The following is a 20957-nucleotide window of genomic DNA, read 5'->3' on the forward strand; positions in this document are numbered from 1 at the left end:
ACGTGTTAGGTCTGCTGAAACAAATTTTATGGAATTTCTACGTCATACACGTTCACTTCGTAGACTGTGGAAAGTTTGTTATGAGGATATAAAAACGCTAAGAGCTGCAATTTCGATTAAACCGAGACAGAGGAGAGTTGCTGTTGTTGGCAGTTTAATACTAAGCAGATTCAGTCTTAGTAGCTCATTACAACAAACGAAAATCAATTTCAGTATGTTAATTCGAAGAATAATTTTTAATGTAAAAACCAATCACAGCGCAACACTTCCAAGAAGAATTGATGTCATTTTTTTTCCCATAGTTCAGCTGAATTGTTTAACACAAAGTTCTTATTAATCTTTTTCAAGAAATTAAATGCAATCCAAGCGATAAAAAATATGTGTACGTAAAGAAAACTTATTGCAGTAAGGTGATAAAGTAAATCGCTTTACTCATGTTTAAATAATTTTGATCCAAATTACATTGACAGTACCGTGTGTGAAACATAAATTGAGAGCATCATCTTTCCCAAAATGCTACAAAAGATGGTTAATGGTAATCAAAAATTGGCCATGTGTCACTGAGAATGAGAAATGTACCAGGAATATGATATTTTTGTATCATTAAAAATATCTATTAACAAAATTTTGTTACTTTAAATAACATGTAACAGTCCATTGTTCCATTTATTACGCCCATCGTTCTTTTTATGTTTCAAAACTTGACGTTAACATTCGAAATTTCTTTTCTAAAATCAATTTCGAACTTTTCACAGCTCATTGGCGTCTCTTCTGCTTTTCACCTGAGGCAACTGTCTCATTTTCTCACCCTTGTCCAGCCTTTGTGGGAAAACATAGTTATTAGACGGATACTTTCACTTTAATACCGGGAAAAAAAATCCCATCAAAGGCAAGTTTTTTGTTAGTATTTGATATTAGGTCACATCTGAATTTATTGGTGAACAGAGTTTAAGGAGTGAATGATTTGGTTAGTTTATTTGATTACAGCAAAGCGCTCGAGGGCTATCAGCCTAAAGGGAGGGTTGCTTTCGTGGAGGACCTTCTGAGGGAAACTGGCTTGTAAACATTTTACACATGGGTAAAACCCCAAAAACGCCCATGCAGCCTGCTCTTTTGCCGGGATTCGAGCTCCAGGCGGAACTACCAGTGTTTAGCGACTTTACCGGTCGGCCGCTGGTGGGCCTAGGGAGTGAATGAATGGCTTAAATAATTTAGCATTCTTATCCAATAATAAATAGTACAAGTGTCAAATCTTAGACAAAAATCATACTTAAAAACAGGCCTTGAAACCTATTAAAAAGTGATAATCTAATCTAGTAAGATTAATGAAACATTTTGCACAAAAAAGTGAAAAAAAATGCATTTTTTTACCAATGATTCAAACTGAAAATGCTTTCGATTTTTATATCCCTATATTAGTCTGCTCAGTAATCGAATATTCCTCTTACTTGCCTAATCATTAAAACCTTTATTTAGAAAATTTGTCACAGCTGCGTATTAAAGCAATCAAGATATGTCATACGATATTGGATACAGTTGGTAGAAATACCATTTTGGCTGTAAAACAATCCATACATATGACAATGCTTTTATATTTGGAGGTCTTAAAAGATACCCAAATACCCAAACAATAGGATAGTTAAAAATTAAAATGTCATTTCTTAGCAAAAAATAAGAGTCCTTCCCCACGCACATCTTTTAAACAAATGTATTTTCCACACTTAACATGTTCTAACTTCTTAAACATCAAAATTTTTCTTTATGAAAGGAAGTGAAATAGTGTAAATAATCACATTATCACTGAGAAGCTAAATGAAAATGTCTTAGGTATGGAAGTGTCTCTCCGACACTTACTTTTTCTTTATTCTCGCAATATGTTGGATGATGAAGTCCAAAACAATTCAAGGAATAATACTTCTTGTTTTATTTATTTATTTATCACTTAGGGCTTCTCTTCTAACAATAGACGATTATTCTGGTTTCGATTTTCAAAGACTCATACCCTTTTGTCAAGATAAGGGCCGAAAATTTTAAGCGGATTTCATTATATACATGTTATTTACAGTTTCATTAAAAAGCTGTTTTATTTAGATTGCTATTTTTATTTTACAAAAGTCAAAATTTAGTACAATTTATTGTTCTTTTACTTTCAGCTAAACGAAGATGAAACACTCAGTAGAAAATGAAAACACAAATGAGATATTTTATTTTCGACTCAAAAGAAAACTTTCCCCCTTAGATAATTTGAAATAAGAAAACACTTAAAACATAAACGTGCTCTCTCATTTTTCACATTTATCTGGTAAGTCCTAACACACAAAGAGTGACCTAACAACATTTAGTATACCTATGAAAATATTTTATTTTTAGAAAATCGAAAATATGTTTACATACTTACTACAACTAGTAAATGTTCTTGCTTAAGAATGAAACACAACGCCTGGCATATGTCCTCCACGATTCGCTCTGCAGCAGCTCAATATCCCGATCAATTGCGTAATCACTTTTCATATATCTACTTATCGATGCGGTTAATAACACTTTTCAATTTCCTCTTCAAGTTCTTTTGTTTGCTTCTCTTTAAGTTCAGAGTTTTGAGAATTTCAGTAACACTACGAAGCACAATAGCGATGTTTTCAAGAGATGGCTAGATCAAGAGGTGGTAACTGAAAGTCTGCTGTCGAACCTGTCTCCTGAAATTTCTTTATCAGTGTGCGAAATGCTGTTCCATTAAGTGCATTTTTATGTCCAAAGATTACACTGAGCTTCTTAACAGTTTGTGCATAACACTCGCCATTATTGTATTGAATTTTTAGCAATAAAAACTGGTTGTTCTCTTATGTGGCGATCTATGTCGACTGAAGTGCGAAATGATTTTGCAATGATAAAACATCAGTGTAAAAACTCGACATTTCAAATCGGACCATTTACCCGTTGTAAGAATGCATTTTGTCATTTTCTACAGATAAAATATTCTTGGGCATATTAAATCCGATGCTTTTGTAGGGGGACCTTATATTTATTCACTTATTACCTATGCATTTTATTTATGTATTTAATATGCATTCACTTTCTATTTGCTCCCTTTTATTTGTTAAGTCATTATGCAATATCGATGCAGGAACATGAAACATCTTTAGTGCCTTAGCCAAGATTCGAATACCAGACGTCCCGAGTGCTAACCGGATGTGCTATCTAGTTACACCACGAAGGCACTAGAAAACGAGGGAGAGAATTTTATATAATTCCCCCATTAAAGGGCAACTGGGTATGAGGGGACCTAATCGCCAAATCCTGGTGGTGGTGAATCCACCACCTTTTAGTTCCGGAGCCTCCACTTGCAGTGTCATTAGGTTTGTAGGTGCAGGAGACATGAAACCTTTGTAGTGACGTAGTCGGGATATGAACACCTGACCTCCTGACTGCTAATCGGACTTGCGATCCAGTTACACTACGAAGGCACTGGAAAAGAAAGGGGAAAGTGTCATACATATTTATTCATTAATTTCTCTCTAAATTTTATATATTTCGACATTCTGTTAAATTTTATAATATGTAATCCATGTTTACTAATTAATTTTTTACACATAGTTCTAGAAATTTACAAGTAAATCTTAAACTCATAAAGTTATTCAGGCTAGAAAGTGTGAGCTATTTTAGAAAATTGTAGATTCTAAGTTGAGGCACTTTTTGTCGTAACTAATTTTGGCTGTTCACAGTTTCTTTGAATTTATTCTCTGAAATTTTAAATCTGCTAAATCAGCTGTAGGTCAGATAATGTAAACTAACATCATTCAAATGTAGAATTAGGCACATTATGATGGTTTCTGAGAGATAGTTTAAATTTGTCCTCCCTATAACCATTTTTTTACACAGGCGTTATTACACTCTTGCTCAAAATATCTTTACGTATACAAACAGGCTGATTTCTCGAATACAACTAAATTACACGGAAGGAATTTTAGATAGAAATTAATACATTTAAGGAATAAACTAAAGCTTCAAAATCAGATGCATGCGGTACGGAACTTTAATCTGAAAAAAAAAATAACTTAAAATAATATCTGATAATAAATATCATACAGTTAAATGTAAAGTGCAGATTTCTGATGAATTATGGATTTACGGAATGTGATCTCACGTAAATTTCCCCATATAGTTATGAAAGTATTTCGTGCTGTCAGTGAGGAATTAATTAAAGCTGGAGAACCAAAATTTCTGTTCTCCGCCAGGATAATTTTCAGGACACTGAAAATTCTAGAAAGAGAATTCCACAATGCACAGTTCCTCCTACGGCACCTCGTTTGTTTCTCTGTGATTCAAATTAGGAGATATAGCTGATCTATTTATCATCTATTATTCATCTAGCGTCTTTGATTTCAAGATTCCGTAACGGTCATATATACGCAGGTTACACGTGCGTTTCTGGTTTCGATTTTCATATACACGTGTCATATACAGATTGTATACGTAGATTACATATGTTGGAGGGAATATGTTGTTTTGCTGGAAAGCCTTTGGGCTGACAGAGAAAAAGATGCGGTAACGAGTTAACTTATATTTTCTCACTGTGTTCTGCATAGTAAACTTCTAGTTGAATGCGTTTTTCCCAGCGACACTCCGGTTTCTCTAACCTAAAATTTCTTTCGGTCCGTGTAATCAATCAGTCATTTATAGCATTTGTAACAGCCTCGTCCGCGCGTAAATGTTTGCCTACGGGGCGTGTCTTTATGGAAAGAAACACATGATCTGAAGGTGCTAAGTCGGGTGAATAGAGAAAGTTCGAAGAAATTCAAAGCCATATGTAATACAGTTGCTGGAATTTCTAGCCAGCAGGGTGGCATGGCGCGTTGTTATGAAGGAAGGGTATTCCATGTTCCAGCTTCTCAGAAAGCCTCAACTGAATCTGCTGTTTCAGACGCTGCAGCAAGTTTGAGTAGTATTCTGCATTCATGGTTTTCCTTTGGGCAACAGGTCAATGAAGAATGTTTCAGCTGTCCAGACTACTGCTTTGTCTCTGTGTCGAAATGATGACATGATATTTAATCCCAAATCACAAGCCTGCTCAGAAAATCTTCATAGTCTGCAGGCACGCATTGCAGATTTCTAACAAAGAGAACTACTAGCTTGCATTTCTGGTCGACTGTCAAGTTTCGGAGAACCCAATGCACAGCCAGCTTGTGCGTGCCCAGATAGTCACGAGTAATGACATGCATGTACTGCATAGAAATGCTTGGACATCTTTCAGTAGTTCGTTGTGGGAAGAGGAGTGTGAGCAGTCAAAGGTGAAGATCGCATTTTCATGTGCTCTGTGTTTTCGCTTACTTTATGCGTAACTCCTGTTTCTACCAGCTTGGATGCAGTGTCAATCGACAGTGAATGCTAAGACGAGTATATTAATGTAAGTTGTGAACGCATTGCTTAATTAGTTCCAGTCTAATTGATCTTTTTTTTCAATTACGAGTGCGACTGCATTGTGTATACAATAGCGACACGAAGGAAAGTGCATACTTGCGGATCTCCTGCTCCGAGTGGCACAGGATTTACATCATCGGACGTGAAAACATCCACGGATTATTTTAATATCATTCTTGAAGCAATTATACCATAAAGTAATAACAGTTTAATTAATTTTGCACGAGGTCCGATCGGTCGAACGCGCAATCGGGCAGTAGCAGGTGCGGTCTCCCTACCGGATGTAGAAGCTTCAGGGAGTACAGTAGGGGACTGGCGTCAGCTACGAAGATAAGTATTCGGCTACGAGTTACCCTCCCCCCCTAGGGAGAAGAATTTCACCATAGAGAATTTGCGGTTTTAGAAGGAAAATTAACAACTGCAGCTTCATTTACAAGGTGATTAATCAACAACCAATTGACTTAGAACCACGGGGATTTACATATGGGATTCAGCACTTCCAGACAATTCTAAAAGTGTAAACTTCATAGATATCGGACTAGTACTTCAAATTCTGTGTACAAGTGTGTTACATCCGTACTTTATTAAGTGCTTAGCGCATTTGGTTAATAACACTTAAAAGTGCATATATCTTGGTTTACATAATTTACAGAAGAATAGACGAAAATTAGCAACAAAGGTAGGACTGACTTGGTATACTACTGTATAGATCATCCTATAGTAAATTAATGTAATTATTTTCTTATGCTTATCTTATACTCGCTAAGTAAATGCCTTTTAATTAGCATTATGCAAATACGCTTATTCTGAAGAGATAATTTCATTAGTACTCCTTTATAATATTATTTCTGGTGTATAATTAATTGTTGTACTCTGGCTTTACCTGTTGCTCGTATATCTTTACTACTTTATTTATATTCTAATTAATAGCAGTGTATGTTTAGGGATCTTATTCGGTATTAGACAGTAGCTTCCCATCTCGGTTAATTAATTATTTTCAATATTGGATTGAATTCAAGATCCTATAGTAAATTTTTCATACAAGGAGAAATTGCTTTCAGTACTAATATTAAGTAATTATGCTGAATTGCATGTAATTGTACTCATTATTATTATTCAGTCACCTAACTGGTCATTGTTCCTCATACATGTGAGGTTTGATACCTAATTTATTAGTGCTGTTTGAAAGTGCTTCTTGCGTGAGTTAATATCAATAGAACTTTTTCTTAATATTATTTCTGGTGTATAATCAAGTTTTACTCTAGTTCTGTTTATTTTTATTCAATATTCGTACATCTACTTTATTTATTTACTTCCTTGATTTAACCAAAATAATAGCGGCGAATGTTTAGGCATTTCATGCGGTAACATATAGTACCTTCCTACTTCAGGTTAATCGTTTTCTATCAATTTTGGTTTGAACTTTTAATTTCTGCTGTATTTTGTTCACATAAAGTTTAATTGTTTCAAGTATTAATCTTACGTGAATGTACTGAACTGTATGTAACTACATTCACTTTTCTTATTTTACAGTCATCTAATTGTTCAAATGAGTTCTTAATTATATGAGTCATTATAAACAGCACTTTCTCATATTATTTATTCGGGTGTATAATTATTATTTGTTATATTTTAATACTATTGTAATTTACGGTTTTCTCGTGTATTTTCTAATATACTTGATATCTAAATAATAGCGTTGTACGAAAACGTATTTCCTACTGTGCTAGATAGTACATATCCACCCATACTAATTGATTTCTACCATTCTCTATGTTTAAAATGTTAATTTTGCAGCTTACTCCTCGTCCTAGGACTAACGGTCAATTGTTTTGAGTATTAAATACTATTTAAACTTCACTGAATTTTATGCAACTGCACCATATCTTAAGTACTGAATTTATGTAATTAATGGCTTCAGTAAATGTACCGTGTATTGCCTCACCATCACCTTCAAACAATCCTCAACCCCCAGCATCATTTCCCTCTGAACTCATTTACTAAGTGTAGCTCTTCTATTCTTCAGTTTCTTCCAAACACAAATTAAGCAATGTCGACCAGAAAAATATAGCCGACCTAATTGTATTCGCCTATAATATAATAGCCGAACAAGCTCTCAAATTTGCTTATCAGCAGGGGCAAATTACTTACTTAGAAGCACAAGTTGAATCGCTTATAAAAGAGGCTTCTCCTTGCGTACCAGTTTTAGGAAAAGATTTAGTATCTGAACTAGGGTCTCATTCAGTCTCACCCTCTGACGAGCGAGAACCACCTTTTCCTCTAGTTCAAAGAAGGAGGATTAGAGCTAAGCCACGTCAGATACCTTCTGACCACGTCCTGATATTTGCCTCCAAAGATACAGATAGTTTTCCCAGGCAGATTCCACAGCACTTGGCCTCTCGCCTTAATCCAGCTAAGCTTGGAGTTCCTATTAAACAGATTCGCCCAACTCGTTTCAAGGAACATTTAATACGTTGTGAAACCAAGGAACATTCAGCAAAAATCAAGGATTCGATAGAAATGGTTCAGGAACTCAAGGAGACGTATCAGGTCAGAGAGCCAAAACCTTTAAGGGAGCCAATAATAGCTTTTGGTGTCCCGCCAGAGTTCATGGCTGAAGACTTTTTTCAGCCTTTGAGTCCTACGTGCCACCAGATAGACCAGGGATGATCCATCCAAGTACCTCGCAACATCGCTCCGATAGTTGGAATAATTGGGTGATTCAACTGGACAAAGACTATTTCAACAAGCTAGGCAAAGAGAGTCGTGTTTACCTTGGATTTACCTTCTGCCAGTTTAGACGGTACGTCAAGGTTACACGGTGTTACAACAGCCAAGGTTTTGGACACGAGAGTTGCCACTGTAAGGGCCCGCACTTTTGCGTACAGTGTGGAAAATCTCACGAATCCTCAACAAAGAACTGTCAGGAAACACTGACGTGCACAAACTGTGCAACTTCTAATTCCGAAAAAGACACAGACTTTGAGTGTAATCACCTGGCAAGCGCTAAAACATGTCCGACGTACAAGAAAGTACTCCAGCAACAGCTGAGGAACCTACGGCTAAACATGATGCTACCGGAAAGATTCCAGCTGAGTTATTTCTTGGCAGAAAGTTAATTACTCCCTTAGACAAACTGGTTTTATGCAAAGAGGTCTGTGGAATTTAAGGTAGCAGACATCTAGAAACTAGTGGATGAAGGAGTTAAAAATTGAGATATTGCTAGAAAAAAGCAGAAATTTTATTATAACAAGAATAGGTGGGAAATTGATTGCAAGGTGGGTGATAAAGTTTAAAAATTAAACTTTCTCTTTCCTGCCCCCTCATAAGGTGAAATAAGGAAATTCTGGTATTAGTTCGAAGGCCTGTTTTCGACTGAGGGAATAAAAGAAATTGTAGTGTACTTGCAAGCGCCAAATTGTGAAAGTTTTAAAACTAATATGGATCGGATAAAACACTATAACGAGTGCGCTAATGCAATGTGCCTCTTCTTAAAGATGTTTTGCAGGAGTCACCTAGAGCGAGTAACAAAGAGCCATCTGGAATATGTCGGAATTACTTCAATACTTCGGGAATGAATCCACAACTTTGGGAATGCAAGGTCCGCGAAGGAAAAGGAAGGAAGCGGGAAATATTGCCCTGTGATCTGCAATATTCCTATAGCTGCAAATGCAACTGTGATTTTCAGGGCCTATAAGGTACCACATTAGCACCGTGAAAATGGTGTTCATATTTATATATTAGTGCGAAAAGATAAAGAGACAAGCCTCGTTTCAGTCTCATTTCGAGGAAGTATTTTAAAAACTCAGATTGTTGAAAGTAATCCTAAATTTACTTGTACTTCAATACAAAAATCTGCAGAAACATATAATACTTATCCGTTTACGCTCACACGTAATCAAACGTATAATGCTCATGCTAATATTTTAATTCTTTCACTGTTGCATGATGTACAAAACCTCACGAAATACATTAGAATTGTCTTAGTCTTATTAAATTGAACAAAGTATTTTTAGAAGGAGTTAATCTCAAAGTTTGTTGAGCAGTCTTGAAGCAGCTTTTTAGAAAATCCATTATTCACCGGAGGAAAATCTGAAATGTCTTCAGAATTTCCATATCGGGGCTTATTTGTACGAGCTTTCATTTTATTTAATCCTTTTTTCCCTCAATTACCTGAAATATTTTTTTTATTTCTTAAATTATATTTAATTACTAAATGTTCTGAATGAATTAACGTGGGGAAAATAAAGCCTTCCCTTCTGTACTTGACTGAACCGAACAATGAAGCAGTTTCAAGTTCTTTGACCTCTTTATAAATTCTTAAAAGTGCAGTAAAATGAGGTTAGACTGGCTGAATTTCAAACCGAGTACCGAGCGCAATTAATTTCTGAAAGATTCGTTGGCACAGAGGACAGAAAGTTGTACCCGAAAAACGTAACGCGCGGTATTGTAATGTAGTGTTATTTAACTGCATTGCTTTAAAGCAATTGGTTAAATCTGAAGTAACATACCATATATCATTATAAAAACGTTATGCCAGCCAAACATAATACCGCACTATCTACTGATAAAAAATTAAACATTTATCTGATCAATGCAAAAATTCAGAAAAATTTTACATTATAGTTATAAATCAGAATATTTGAAATGGGTTTAATAGAGATATAGGTACTAATTCAAATGATATCTAAACTCAAAATTATTGTGACTGCGTGAATACGTGAAACGCTCAAAGTCTATTCTGTAGGTTTAGAAAAAATGGCCTTAATTGATGCTTCCGTGCATTTCAAATCCCTGTCTCACGGATAAATTTTTAAGGTGATTTCAAATTGAGCTTATATTAATTAAACAATCACTGAGAAGATGATATCTGTATTAGCATTATTTAATTTCTTATAGCCAAAGAATTTTCAGCTTAATATTACCGTTAAGGATCTTATTCTGTACTAGAATAAATAGAATTCCGAATGTTTTCAAATATTTTATTGAGAATGGTCCAAGACTTCACTCAGGTATTATTCTGGAAATACTTTCAACAGTGGTTCAAAGACCTGTCATGGGATCTATCCTGGGATCAAACCAGACCAGGTACTCTTCAGTAATAACTTACCTATGACACACTGTGTTCTAATGAGAATATTTGTACTTTTGTGTACAAAATCAGATACTAATATTCCCAATAAGGCGCTACCAGTGGCCAAATGGTTATGATTGCTGAATACTGGTAGTTCTATACGGGAAGGCTTCATGGTGGAATTTAGTGATTTCCCCCCATGCGTAGGAGCCATGGAGGTAGGAAAGGGAGGAGGGGCCATTCCGCGCTAGAAGTGAAGCACTGCTTTGAAGCTTGGGTCACCAGACGGGGTGTTCTTTGTTTACATTCAGAAGCTCGCTTGACAAGATTCTGATAGTATTTCGAGACACGACAGTTCCATAGGGAAACTCTCGCATGAAAGAAACATTCATAGTGTGATGGATAATAGCAATTTGTATAGTTTACTGACATTTAAGCAAAAATCACATCTTGGTTATTTTTCGATAACTAACAACAGCGATTTTGATTATGAATATGTTTTATAAAATTCTAAGCTGTTGCACTACAAAAATATAGATTTTAAGAAAATTGCTAAAAGAGATCTGCCAAAATTTATTTTCTAGAAGATTTGAAAAGTTTGAAACTTGATGGCTAAATGTAAATATAAAATTATGTATGTTAAAATATTTGTAATTAGGCACATAGGTCAGATTAAGTTTTTATTAAATAGAGTAACGCATGCAAGGGCTATCTGCCTAAAGAGAGAGATGCCATCGTGGAGGAATTTTGAAGAAAAACTGACCTTTGAGTGGGTATTAAAAATAATACTTATAATTTTCATTCAAATTATATTCATATATATTTTTTATGTAAAACTTTCGGGTGTATGCTAAATTAGTGTAAATTACTTTACACGAAAAATATAGTGAATGCACAGAAATTAAAGATTTGCACATGCCGGAAATGATAAATAGGAAATATGTATGGGTATTTATGCATGTGCTTGCAAAAAGCATGTATCTGCCTTTGACAAAATACTTAAATATTCATTAAATTATTTATAAATGTATTTGAAATGAAGAATTTATTCACTTATAAACAACTGTGAAGTACTGTGAAGAAATCTAATGATTAAATGTATCTAATTTATAATGATTATATATGTTATCTAAATATATAATAACCTTAATATTGAATTGTAAACATAAATTGAAATCCTGTTGACAAATACGTTATAAAACTATTTAAGCAAGAATTGTTCGTATTGAAAAGCAATCTGTTAAAAGGTATTGTAAAGCAAATGCTATGAGATGCGCACTTAAGAACGTAATAAAGAGTTTTGGAATATGTATTGTTGAAATGAAGGGTAAAAAAAATCTGATAAGTATAATTAAAAGAATTATTCCCTTTACATTTTATAATAACTCAGTTACAAGTTTTAAATAATACTTAAAAAAAAAAAAAAAAAAAAAAAAAAAAAAAAACTTATTTTATTCCTATTCAGAAATGTTCAGAGAAAGTCAAATACTATTTAATACCTATTTAATTATTAGGAATTAGCGAAATACTTATTTAAAGTATTTCGCTAATTCCTAATAATTCTCTAATTTAAAATGAACCGAATAGAGCATTAATTATAAATTGACTTACATTTTTTGATTTAAAAGAAGCCAAAAAAATCATGTCATATTTAAGAAAGTATTTTAGGAAGAAGCTCTATAAATAGAAAAGAAATAATACATAATTTTAATATTAATAATACAATAAACTTTGATCTTAATTTTTGTACCTTAACCGAATAAAATCGAATTACCTTAATTTTTTTTTCTAATGTAAGTAACGAAAACTTGTGAAAATATTTCATTCAAATTAAACCATTCTGAGAAAACTGTTCTGTGAAAAGTATAGCATTTAATTCCGTTCAGAATAAAATGTTGTTTAAAAATGTGTTGTTTTCACATACTTAGGACTCTGAAGTGTTGTAGAAAAAGAAAATATATACATTTATATGTATATTTGCGACGTAATTACAAAATATTTACACCCGAACGCATCAAATCCCGTAGAACTCAATGGTAAATGACCCAATGTTTTGGTCACCACGTAGGGATTGCCGGTGCTTCAGAGCAGGGTACGGAGAAACTTGTTTAGGGCGACTCCATCTTACTTCCTACCTCCATGGTAGGAGCCAGTTTCCCTTTAACGTCCTTCACAAAGGTTTCTCTTCACTTAGGCAGAAGCAATTGTTTGCTTTGCCACATTCAAATAACCTAATTTAACGTACTACTTACAATATATGGCAGCTTAGATGTCTAGCATCTTAACTTATATGATACTCTTATACTGTAGTTGAAGGTACAGGCACTTGTTATTATAGTACCATTGGTACTGTATTTTCTAATAATCAAGTAGTATTGTGCTGTTCAAAATATTTCAGTGAAAATTGTGTGTAGTAAGCAATAACTAAAAATAAACTCTTTAGCCAAACCACTTGCATTATTTCAAATATTCCTAGTTACCTTTACTATATATTTCCTCAATATCGCTTATAAACCTATAAAGTATTTCTCTCGCCTTCTTAGCATGCTTTCGTGGTGTAGACGTATTTTTCATGTCTCCTGCTTCGAAATAACCTAATGTCTTTACAAACCTAAGACACTTATTGCCCATCAGCTACGTTGAACATTCCTTAAATGAACACGTGAAATGATTAGATGTAATTAATATCTTATTATAATTTTACTGGAGAATATTCACTATATTCTTCACAGTTGCTTATCTATTGCCGTTAAATAAGCATAATTACGTATAAATTATTAATTTTTAAACTACAATGATGTTTTTCTATTTTTCAAATTATCTAATTTTTTGAATCAATGCATTCGATTTGAGCTCATTGATGAAAAATTCAAATTTTTCTAGTGTTTTAAAGCATTTAAAACTAGAAACATTGCAAAATTAAAAAAAGTTAACTATTAATAAAGGTAATGCAAATAAAAGTAGAAAATTCGTTGTTTTCCTTAATAATTAATTTTTCCATTGATTTAGTTCTTTGCGTTTATTTCCCTTCTCTAATTCTACTACAAATTTGCAACAATAATTTTATTTAATGTTTTGTAAATTAAATGTTTAATTAAAATTCGAACAATGTCTTTCTTTATTCTTTTATAATTCTTTAATTAATAATTTTCTTTAATAATTATTAATATTTTATAACGCAAATTTAGCTTTTACGAAACGTCGAAGCTTCAAAAGCAAGCGAGTAATAACAAAAAAAATTTTGTGTATTACGTGTGGGTATGCATAAGCATTTTTACGTGTATACATTCATAAAAGAATGAAATAACATTAATAAAAAAAGCGAGAATTCCTTCTTTTGTTCATTAAATTGATATTAAAAAGAAAAATATTCCTTCATCGTTTGATGATAGGAAATTTCTTTACCATCAATTTCATTCCTTCATTCACCGCCTCTGGGTTTTAACGCAATTCTCTTTATTCCAAGGTTGCACATTTTGTAATTATTCGCTTGTCCTTATTTTATTCTTTCATTTAATTTTACTTGAGAATATGAATAAGTATTTACTCCCACTCGCCATTCAGGCGATAAGTGCAGAGGAGAGATTTTAAAGAAATGCACTATTAAGACAGGTTAATCTCTGCAGATCTTTGCTCAAAAAGAAAAATCTATCTTTTTTTCCTTTTCTTCCTCACTTACATTCCCGCTTGTTGGAAGAAGATAATTATTTTTACCTAAAGCAGTGATAAATTTAATTCTGAAACAAGGGAAAATGATCAATAGTTTTAGGGGTTTTTTCTACATTCATTTTATTCAACAGTGTAAAAATAAAATGAGAAGTGCTTGTAATAATAGAAAAAAAAAAGATGACATAGTTATTTCATCCTTAATTTGCCTTAACTATTAGAATAACAATTGAGTAAATAGAGTTTTCATCGAAATCATATATTAAATGTAAATATGTCATTACAAATGTTCTTGGATTATTACATACCAAAGGGTTAATGTAGACAGATTTCTTAACTTAAAAGTTTGTTAACATGACGTACAGCTGAATCCTAGTTATCTGAACTAACTGAAATTGAACAACTTCGGATAACACCCCCTTATTTTTCTGAAAACTCATACTAATTGTTTCTGCAATTTAATGCAAATATAAAAGCACCTGTAAACACTGTTAAATAGAAGTATGCGATACAATAAATTTCTTATTAATATAATGTTGGATAATGTGTATATAGTTTAGTGCTGGTTATCTGAACTAACTGAAATAGAGCAACTTCGGATAACATCCTTTCTCGCTGACAACTCGTACTAATTGTTTCTGAAATTTAATCCGGATATAAAAGCACCTTTAATATCTTTAAATATAAATATTCAATACAAAAAAATTTACCGTATCGACTCAAGATACAATCCTAATTTTATTATAATTTTGTTCTAAAATCTGATACGTTTTATAATTGTGTATTTTAATAAATAAAACTAAGAATAAGAGGAAAGAATTTGACTAGCTTTCTATAAACAATAATTAATATTGTTTATATACTACCTAAACCACACAGGTAACTGCCGTACATAATAAACTGTATAACTATCAATATTTATCGCAGTCACGTTTAGTGGAACAATTTTAGTTTAGTCCTGTATCCACCATACTAGTTATTAGTATGCCTTGGAACAAAAAGGTAGTAATGTATTATTAATTATTTCTAATATTCGTTTCTCTACCTTATTAAAAGTTATATTTATTTAAATAGCTTGCTTCTCATTCTAATCAGAAAAGAAATTAATATTAATCAGAACTATACTCTCATCAAATAATTATTAATATTTTTATTCCTTAAAATTTATCTGTGTATCTGCGTATTTCTGTTATGTAAAATGTTGAATAATCTCTGAGATTCCAATTCTGCTTCGTTTCATGACTGAAGTATAAATCACAGTTTCCATGAAAAAACGAAATGCTTCGTTTTGAAATGCATTCTACATAAAATAACTTCAATTTATAAGGTATTTCTCCCGCCTTCTTAGCATACCTTCGTAGTGTAGTGGTCAGCATGCTCGGCGCGTATTCGAGAGGCCCATGGTTCGAGTTCCGGCGAAGGCGTTGCTCATTTTTCATATCTCCTGCTTCCCTGTAGTGCCATTAACTTAGTTTGGCTGAACAGGTTAAGTAAAGTGACCATATTTCTCCTGCTTCGAAATTACCTAATGTCTCTAAAGTGGCGCCCGAACTAAAAGAGTGGTGGATGATGATTCTCCACCCCCAGGATTTGTCGATTGGGTTCCCTAATCCACAGTCGCCCTTTAAAGGGGGGAGTATATAAGGTATTTCTCGCGCCTTCTTAGCATGCCTTCGTAGTGTAGTGGCCAGCACGCTCGGCGCCTATTCGAGAGGCCCGTGGTTCGAGTCCCGGCGAAGGTGTTGCTCATTTTTCATGTCCCCTGCTTCGAAATTACCTAATGTCTCTACAACTTTCCCTTTTAAACTTTTATTTTCCTTTCATTCTCATAAAAGACATAGTATGACCATTTAGAATTAAAGTATTATATTTTAAGCTTTATTGTAATTATTACTTTCAGTTTAATGAACCAATGTTCCATAATATTAATTACAGAAACTTATGATGGCTATTAACAATACAATAGTGAAGAGTAAATTCATGAATATTTAAGAAATGCATCTTATAAATGCACAATATAAATAAATAAATAAACGAAATCATATTATAATATAACAAACCAAAAACTTTCAATTATGGAAAATTTTTCTTGGCAGATATCAGTTCTTGACCCACACTCAACTTTCTTTACAAAATGGCTAACGTTTCCAGAGATGTTCCTGAGATAAGGCAAAACAATTATTTAAAAACACTATTTTCTATCATGTTATAATTTTAAATAATTCATAAACTTTGTTCTTGTTTTATTTCATATTAGTTACTAAAAAGGGAACAGCTTCATTTAGTAGATTAAATATTTTCTAAATAAAATATGCGCCCAAACTGAGCAATATATAGCATAAAAGAGAGTTGAAAAATTATTTATCTTTTTCAAAATTTGAAACTTCAGTCCCACATTGATAAGAACTATTAATGAATAATTACCTCTGATGCTTGAAAATAATACAGAGCTTTCTTCTAGACTAATTTTACTTGTAAATAGTGTTTTTTTCTATGATGTAACTTAATCCTTCTCTACTTTTCGTTTATTATACTAGACACTTGCCTAATATAATAAGCGAAAAGTAGAACACTCAGAAAGGATGTTCATTACTCTTATCCCAGAAAGTGACTTTATAATATGTATAAAAGATATTTATTTTAATAAGTTAGAATGGCGCAAATAGTTGGAGTTGTTATAAAACTGAATGCCGACGAAAAGTAAAGTTCAAGTGTTTAAGGAGTGTGTGTGTATTTAATTATGGCAAAGCACACTAGGGCTATCTGCCTAGGGGGAGGGATGCCTTCGTGGAGGACTTTCTAAGGGAAACTGGCTCGTATACACGTTACACATGAGGAAAATCACGAAAACACCCATGCAGCCAGCCCGTTCGCGGGATTCGAACCTCGGACCGAACTACCAGTGTTCAGCGACTTTACCGCTCGGCCGCTGGTGGGCCCAAGTGTTTAGGGAATTTTTAGATTTAGTTTACGAAACCATTTCAAATAATGAAATGATATTTTATAAAAGGGATATCGAAAGGATTTTAATAAATAAAAAGTGCGTAAACTACAGCACAGAGGCTAACAGATATCTTCATAATGGTAGAAAAGTCACTGCAACCTTAGAAAATTTTCTAGTGACCTTACTTTGACATATTTCACTACAAACATAATCCACTGTGAAAATGTCTTTATAATTTTCTCAGAAATTGCGGTATATATATTTGAATGAATGCAGTTCTAGAATGAAAATTTTCTAACTATAGCAAAGGAATTCAGAACATGTTAATGATTTTGATTGTGAAACATCGTTAAGGGAAAGGGAGACTCCAAAGTTCGTAAGATTGATTCGTCATTTTGAATCATCGTTACCAATTTCCTACTCGACTTTTAGCATAGTAAATATAAGAATTTTACAATGCAAAGTGTCCGGTAAATACCTAATAAATTCTACATAGCGATATTACTCACTCACACATTGTTAAAAAGTGCCCATACTCCTGCAATCTATAATTTTAACCCTCAATAGTGCAGATAGTCAATACTTCTGCAACCTACAGTTTTGGAAAACAACGAAAATGCAAAACATGTCATCATATTTGCTGCAAATGAAAAACTTTATTTTATGCATTAAAGGAACATCAAAACAAATTAATTTATACAAGAATGGTTGAGAAAGTGTCGAGTCTTTCAATAATTAATTAAGGGAATACGTTTTAATACTCGAAGCTTTGCTAGTAACTGGAAGACTGGAAATGGCTGGAAGCTAAGATAGTGCCGAAAGTTTTCGACATTTCATATAACTTAAGTTATGCATATCATATACAACGTTAATATTTTAGAGAACATCGTTTTGGGAATTGCAGTCTAATAGAGTTTTAAGCTACTTAATTTTTATGCTGCTTAAAATAAGGTATTTTTTGTCAACTGAATGCAATGTCGTAAATTGTGGACGTCATTTCAGGAATCCTGATTAATGGTTTTCTGGAAGACTACGGATTTAACGCTTTTAATTCAATAAATGCTAGGAGCACGTTAGGCAATCAGAGAAGCCTTAGTAAAATCTTTATTCATTAATTAGCAATTTTTTTTTAAAGATGGACTATTCTGAAGTATTCTGAAAAGTTGAAGAGAACGCTGTTTTAAAAAATCATGGAATAGTGCATTATCTCCTCGGCACATTCATATGTAACGAAACTGCCAGGTGAAGGATAGTTTAATATGCTAACTATACAATGACGCAAACACATCAGAAGAATGACGCTATGTACCTAATTTACCCGAACAATGAAGTTTATCGGTTCTTCATAAAAATTTTGGCATGAAAGTTGTCATTCAGAAACGCTGCCAAATTGCCTCAGTCCGAAATAATAGGGCAGATTTTGTGAAATTGCCTTGCCTTATCAACACAGTATTTTCTTGTAACTCATTGATACAAAATGCATTTTATCAACTTAATTTACACTAAGTGTTTACACACTTACTACAGTTTTGATTATATTTTATCCCCGCTTCTAGGACTTTTATTCAGATCAAGTAAGAGTTAATTAGCACAGGAAATACTGCTTAAAGATTATTAATTGACATTAGATAACATATGATAACAATGCGTTTGGCATAGCTAGCTAACTTTATGGAATGTAATTAGCTATATCTGCATATCTCCCAAATTATTTCTTTCCTGAAAATTTTAATGAGATCGTTAACCATCCAGAATGTTAATTGAGTTAAGAAGTAATTATTTACTGTTGCTTTGTTTTCATCATTTGAATAAAGGGAACGGATTTTTTTTTTTAAACAATGAATAGTTTAAACAAAAATATGTGAAAAACTAATCGTTCTCAAGCTTGTGTCTCTCTCAAATGGATCATAAGGCTAATTAAATTTTTATTCTAAATTACGAGGCGCATTAATTTCAAGCAAAGCATTACTTACATAAAATCAACTATGCAAGACTGTAGATTATGTGTTCAACTAGATTTTTAAATTCTGTAACATTTATGTAAGAAACTGATATTCTGCGATGTTATGTTGCAGAGTCATCAGGCTATTTTGAAGCAGGAGACGTGAAAATGAGCAATGCCCCTGCCAGGACTCGAGCCTGGACCTCTCGAATACGCGTCGAGTGTGCTACCCTTACACCACGAAGGCATGAGGGAAGGAGACGGAAATACCTTATAATTCTCTTTTCCGAATAGCGATTCCTATATTGTAAGTTCTGGAATTTAGAACGCTAAGATTCTGCTTGGTGACAGGTAACAAATAACAAGAGATCGTATGATATGGGCTCTTTTTTACTTAATGTCTGAGATTAGTATATTTTATTATTTCTTTTTGAGCTATATGGTGTCTATAACAGTCTTCAGAAGATAACTCGCTGTAAGAGAATTAACACTTTTCTATCTGTAAAGAAAAATACCAAAGAAATTTGTTACATTTATTGTTGTTTTTAACAACGAAACTCTATGAGTAGTGATCGGAAGATTAATAAGCATATATCAGCTTCGACCATTATTAAATCAAGTAATATTATGTCAAATAACTGTCTTTCATACTGTAAGATTTTTCACTAGTGCAATTCTCAGTTACTGTAGAAAGTGACGAATCTTAAGAACTAGACAGCGAATAATCGCTTAAGTTCGTGTGACAAGAAACAACAAGATAAAAGGGTAACTAACCCTTTATTATTCCAATAAGATTTAACAAAACTCCGTCTTGGAGTGTACAATCAAAGCCGACACTTGGGCTTGAACTTAAGATACTAAAAATTAAACTAAAACTAAGATTAACTAAAGAAATATAGCCGAAGCTATCAAGATTCTAATGCAGTTGGCCCCTTAAACACCAAATGACTGCGAAACTATCAAGGGCCTGAGTACAGCCGAGCGTAACAACAGCTTTGAGAGAGAGAGTGGCCAAAAGGCAGACGCGCGTAAATCAGAAACTCTGATTCTCTCTCACTCTGCAAGTAAACTTCGCGGTTTAAATACCGCTCCTCCTCATTATGTATTCAGACGTGATTCTAAAACTACGTTCTGGCCGGAAGTAGTGAGTTGAAGTTAAGAATTTGACAGGAAAGGAACTTTAACTTAAAATTTAGTTAATAAAATTAACATAATCATTACAATACCATGAAAGACATGAAGGATTAGATATATTAGATTATGACAAAGCACACTAAGCCTAACTGCCTAAGGAAAAGGATGCCTTTGTGCATGATATTCTAAGGGAAATTAATTTGTATTCATATTGCACATGGGGGAAAATACGAAAACGCCCTTCCAACCAGCACTTTCGTCTCAATTGAATTCAGTTGAACTATCAGAATTTAGCGGTTTTATCTCGGGGGACAACGGGATGTAATCTCTGTGAAAAGGAGCGTTATGTGCTTGCTTCCTTGTCTTACTACAGACTATGTCGAGGACATTTCTGTTCGTCAGCTGCGATAATGGGATTTTTGGTCAAAACGTTAACTAAGTCCAGTGGATGGCCGCCCATTATTAGCGGGAAAAAAAGAAAAAATATTCCTGTTTATGTTCGTGAAAGAGAAATTCAGGGAGAATGAAGCGGACATTTCAAATATATCATATTTTCTAAGCATATTTGAATTCGTAGTGTTTATTAAAGTGTCTTCAGAAAAGATTCCCATAGAAGCAAATCGATTGTGTAAAGCTTTGCGAGCTTCTTCAAGTATATCATAATCCACTGCAATTACTGTCTTAAACTTGTTCTCAAAAGTCATTTCGCCTGTGATACAGGTAGATATTGTATGATTTCACACGTAATCTTCTCTCAAATAAACGGTACAACTTCTAGATAA

The 20957-nt window shown here is 33.3% G+C and overlaps 1 protein-coding gene and 1 non-coding gene across 2 annotated transcripts in view; one reads left to right on the plus strand and one right to left on the minus strand.

Annotated features, from left to right (window-relative positions):
- Positions 1-1971: 1971 nt before the first annotated feature.
- Positions 1972-20957, minus strand: part of LOC118200394 (uncharacterized) — a 250507-nt gene continuing 231521 nt past the window's right edge. Inside the window, exon 4 of the mRNA XM_085808178.1 lies at positions 1972-3462. The gene's annotated coding sequence lies outside the window, so the exon portion shown is untranslated. The remainder of the gene's footprint in view (positions 3463-20957) is intronic.
- TRNAR-CCU (transfer RNA arginine (anticodon CCU)) lies at positions 15825-15897 on the plus strand. The gene has a single exon. It is a non-coding gene; the product is annotated as a tRNA-Arg (tRNA).

Source organism: Stegodyphus dumicola, chromosome X1 (genome assembly GCF_044657685.1).
Source record: "Stegodyphus dumicola isolate Sdum_Otavi_A_Nest chromosome X1, ASM4465768v1".
NCBI classification, from domain to species: Eukaryota; Metazoa; Arthropoda; class Arachnida; order Araneae; family Eresidae; genus Stegodyphus; species Stegodyphus dumicola.